This window comes from Anas platyrhynchos, chromosome 13 (assembly GCF_047663525.1).
Source record: "Anas platyrhynchos isolate ZD024472 breed Pekin duck chromosome 13, IASCAAS_PekinDuck_T2T, whole genome shotgun sequence".
NCBI lineage: Eukaryota > Metazoa > Chordata > Aves > Anseriformes > Anatidae > Anas > Anas platyrhynchos.
The window spans coordinates 19,469,631-19,474,909 of NC_092599.1; positions in this window are offsets into that span (position 1 = coordinate 19,469,631).

A 5,279-nucleotide genomic window follows, 5' to 3' on the forward strand; every position below is an offset into this window, starting at 1 on the left:
AGGGGGGGCGGCACGGCCCGGCCTCGCGTGTGGGTGAACGGCCCCGGGGAGCAGGGCTGGCTGCGCCCAAGGCTGTGTAAATCCGGAGCGGCTTCAGCGCGGCTCGGTCCGCGCAGCGCTCACCCTCCCCGTGTCCTGCAGCACCCGCAGGCGCCCAACAAGCAGCGCAGCCCCTTCCCCTGCCTCCCTGCAAACACCCAGTGCGCTTCCCCTGCTGCTGGCGCTTACAGGCCTCGGTGTGTGAATTCTCTGTGACTTGGCCTGTGCGATGTGTGCCCTCGCCACCAGCTGTAATTCACAGCGTGCTGAGCGCGGCTGCGAGCGTGCCGTGTGATAGCTGTGCCCTAAAGTTGTCTTTATCGTTACATAATTAGGTGAATAAACACACTTCCTGCATGCTTCAGAAAGAATTTATGAAGTTCGTACTATTCCTAAAAGCAAGCGTAAAGTTTTCTTTGTTTTGTTGTAAAGATACAGCCACAGGGGCATACCACGCTTTTTGCAAACAGCCACTGGCTTTGCTCCTCTGTCTGAAATGAGGAGAGAAGAGCAGTTTTTCTCCACATCACGCCCTTGATCCCGCTCGTCGTGCAGCTGCACAAACACTTGTGCCAGCACAACGGTGTGTGGACGGGACAAGCCTGCCTCTGTCTCTGTGCTTCCCAGCAGACTGCATAGGAAAGGGCCCCTCTCAGCACTAGTCCGTGAGGAAGGAGCGCTCAGAAATGCCTGGTTTCAAAAAACAGGGGTGTTCCAGCACAGAATGAGCCTAAGAGAGCAGAGAACTCACCAAAAAGACTGGGGAGCTCTCAGACACAGACAGGAGAACGTTATTTTGGTTAGTTAGAGCAATTCCATAGAATATAAGGAGTGAAAAAAGGAAAAGGGCAATTTTTGTTTTCCCAGGAAGAGGCACGGATTCAGGTTTGGTGATACTTCTAGGTACATGCTGATTCTCTAATAGTCTAGGGCCGAGTTCAAACCTGACACAAATTGAGTAACTCCCGCGAAGCCAAACCTACCTACCCCAGATCTGCGCTCTGCTGTTCAGATTTTACAAACCTTACCTGGCTGGAACTTATTTTAGATCAGCACATGCCACCTTGTGGCAAATTAACATCGTGCATCTGTTGTGTGTGGGTTTTTTTTTTTCCTTTTTTTTTTTTTTTTTTTTCTCTTCCCCTCAGCTCTGCAAGTTTCTTTCTTTATTAAGGTACTGCTTCTTTTTATATTCCTTGTATTTGGGGGCTCAGATTGCTGTGGTGCCAAGCTGGGTTTCATCGCAGAAGTTCTTCTGCTTCATCTCAGTAGTTCCTGCATATGTTGGAAACTCAATTTGGTGATATTTTGTACCTTGATCACATGTTCTGCCAACATAATGTGTGCTTTTCAGCAGGGCCTTCTGAGCACTTTCCAATTCAGAGCCATAGCAGCAAGCTGTAGTTGGTTAATCTGGAGAGTAAAGCATCGCAAATACTGGGTGCCTACCTTTAAACTTTTACTGTGATTTCTGCACCCAAATCAATCCTGCTCCTTACCTCTCTGGCACAAGCACTAGACTTAAACACATTATTCCTCTTTTTTTTTCTCAGGTCCCACTCGCTCACTGGGTATATCACTGTTCTTTTCCAGCGTAAACACAGCCTTTACAAAGAGGGTTTAGGTTTTCGGTACAGGCCTCTCATTTGCAGTGTTTATGCAGGCGTATCACAGATTATACAATGTCTGTCTTGTTTGCAGTGAGCATCAGTGTTATGGGAAGAGAACAAAAGACTGCCAGAGATAATCAGCAGATGTAATGAAACAATGCCAGTAGCAAGAAAAAATAGCTGGAAAGGCCGCTTTGAGGTTAGAGCCGTCCGCAGTGGAATGTGGTAATGCTGTTGTTAGTTTGGAGAGTGGATCTTAAGTAGGAGCAAGTTTGCAGATCCATTGCAGCCAGTGTATCTCCTAGATACCGTGCGAATGTTTTGCTGGAACTCATTCACCTTTTTGGCTTGCAACTTTTTCCTGGAGCAGACAATGATGACTATTGCCACGGGTTTTCCACGACGTTTTGCCTGAGCAGAGTGTTGGTGACACCTCCCACTCATCCCTCCCATCCTCTGACGTGCAGCACCCTGAGGGTGGAACTCCTCGGGCCAGGGTGGGTTTTGTTTCAGAGCAGGACAAGTGCAGCAGACACATTTCTTCCCATCTCACCCATTTCTTGTCCTTTCACTCGGTTTCATCTGGATTTGGTTCCTATTCCTTTTAAAAAGGTGCAACCGTTTCTCTGTCATGTTACCGGTCTTCCTATTCTGTAGGGGTTGGTTTATTATTCTCACTGTTTTGTTTTTTTTTGGTTTGTTTGTTTTTTCTTTTAATTGAGTGTTTGTATGGGATGTTATTGAGTTTCCATCTATTTATCTTTCCAGATTTTTTGTATATACTTTACATTTGTTAGCTTCAAGACCTTAAAAATGCACTTTGGCCTTTACGGTTGTGTTAGCCTGGGAAAGAAAGTTGGGAAAAGAAAGAAGGGTAGGGAGTAGGAACTACATCTTAATAAACCATCTGGAATGGCCAAGGAGCAGAGTCAAGCAGTGAGTCAGTGTGCATCTTTTAGTTGCCAAAACAGAGCAACCTGTCACAAGATTTGTGCGGTAAGACAAAAAATGCAGATCAGGAAGACTGAGCTGCAAAGGTGAAACCTTGTGTTTTATGATCTTTAAGGCATTAAACAAAACCCAGAGACCTCAGGATTAGACTTTGACTGCAGATATTTGTAGGAATATAGCTCACTGAACTCCTGGAGCTGCGTATCCAGAGGGGAGGGGACAGCTCTCAGGTAGATATGGAAGTATTGCTTGAGAGCTGTATTGCAGATTGTCTTGGATGAAGGGTTGTTCCAGGTGCATCTGCCTGGGAATTTGTGTGATACGTTTAGCTAGCACTTTCAGTAACTCCAGTCCAAGTCTCTGAATAAACCCATCCCTGTAAGAGGGACTCGAATGCTCCTGGAGGCAGCAGTGAGCCAGATTCTCCATCTCTCTTATGCTGTTCTCTCTGTGGGAACAGGAGTGAAAACATGATATGAAGTAGTAAGTGCCGTAAGTGCCATCATCGTGTCTTAAAGCTTTTGTACATTCAGCTGCAGTGTTATCCAGAAGGCTGTTCCATAGATAACAGTCAAAAGTACAGCCCATAATTCTACCTTTCTTGACATGATAGTGGGACAACACAGGTGTTTTACCAGCTCTGTGCCACTCAGAAAAATCAACCAAACCAAACCACCTGAGGCATCAGATTGCTTCAAGCTCACAGCATCTGCAGTGTGCTGCGAGTGGTGTTGTGGGCCACAGTAGAGCAAGGGTTTAGAGCACGTGGTGTATGATGACCACATAACCAGGCATGTCTGAGTGCAGGGCATTCAGAAAGGTGAATTTGAAATACGTCTGTCTTCACTCGCTGGGAAAATAAGTTATGTCAGTGCAGTTATCAGAAAACAGTATATATGGCAGAAGTGGACTACTCTGTGAGATTTTAAAATACGTTTGCTTTGGCTGTGTTCTTGTCACCCCTTCCGTGAATGTCTGTGCCAGTAAAAACAGCTTTGGAAGCCACGTGTCCAGAGTTTAAATCGACAAGCGCAGGCGTTCATGCTTGAAGGGCACAGACACTTCTTAGGGGATGTAAACAGCACAGAGAGATGTACCTGCTTTATCACAGCTAACCATTTCGCAAGCAGCTTTTCTAATTCCGCGGATTTGAGTTACTTTGTTTTTAATAAAAACAGAGTGCTTAGCATTGTAGTTAGACTTGAGGAAACCACATTTGATTCAGGAATATTATGCGGGTAATAAAAAGAGGCTTAAAAAAATCAGCCGTTTTCTGGAGATTATTTGCTCAGCTCTACTATTAATATTGTTTTGTTTGCCAGACTATGATCAAAAACATTTGGCAGGCGAGACTCAGTCAGGAAAGTAAGCCAGTGAAGTTGAGCTGTCATCTGAGCACATACAGAAAAACTGTTCTCTTGGCATAGAAAACAGACTGTTTACAGAAATAATAAACATGCCCTCTAAAATTATGTTCCTTCTCTCTAAAATCATGGAAGGTCACAAGACTTTGACCCTACAGAAGGAGCATAACACTTTATGAGACTTCTGTCAAAGCACATGATAAAAAATAAATACACTGTAATAAAGAAGTGTCAGTCTGATGGCTCAAATGTGCCTTCCCAACGTATTCTGTCTCCCTTCCTTAAGATGTGGTATGCGTGCTGCCACGCAAAGGAAGCCCATCTGGAGGGGATATCAAATCAATCCATTTGCCTGATGTATCAGTTGATGTAATTAACTTTTGTTTTATCTCCCGAGTAAACCTTGTAAACAATAAAATGTGTCAAAGTAAAATACAATCTATTGAAAAGCGTAATTTGTAAATGTCCCTGTGGTGATTCAGCTGCTGGATAGAGCCCCAGATGCTGAATATCCATGAGGAGTAAAGGACTGATCTGGCCAAGACTTGGATTTTTTCTGAGCCCTGACGATAGATGGGTGAGATACAGGCAAGGGAGCAGGCAGTGGCTGGCTACTTCAGCAGCTGCTTACAGCTGGAGCAGGACTGCCTTCACAGCCTCTGCCAACGTGCCCAGAGGGCAGGAGTCTCACCTTATGTTCACCTTCAGGATTTCCAGGTTTACTCTTTATTTGGGTTCCTTCTTCCTCCCCCGTAAAGCTGTTTGTTTAAGTTCTGCTGCGTAAACTCCAGGCACGGGAGTGAGAAATATCACTCACGGTCGAGAGCTCAAGCAAAGCAGCACGGCTTTCCTCGGTCGTTTGAACACCCACGGTGGGAGCCCTCACTCAGGTGCTTCTGGGGCTTGCTGCAGGGCGGGGGCAGACAGAAAGGTTGTGGTTATGCCAGCCATGGACTGAAACGGTTTGGGTGTTTCCATGGGAAATTTTGTCTGGGGTAGTCTAGCATCGGGTAACCTCTTGGCGTGTGAGAACTGTGATGAGACAGCTATAAGACTTTTTGACTGCATAAAAAGAAGCAGGGTGAGCATTAAGGCTGGGCTTGCCCTGAGCCCTGGGCTGTTATAAGTTTTCTGGTGTCTAATTGAGATTTTTATTTTTATTAAAAATCTGTTAAGATGCTTCAGCTCTGTTTTTGAGGCTCACACAGATCTGTAGTCAGCGCTGCTGGGCTACCTGTGGCCTTTATGAACTCAGGCACCCACGTCGCTCTGCCACACAGCCACGAGCCCTTCCTCTGGCATCCCAGTAGTTCAG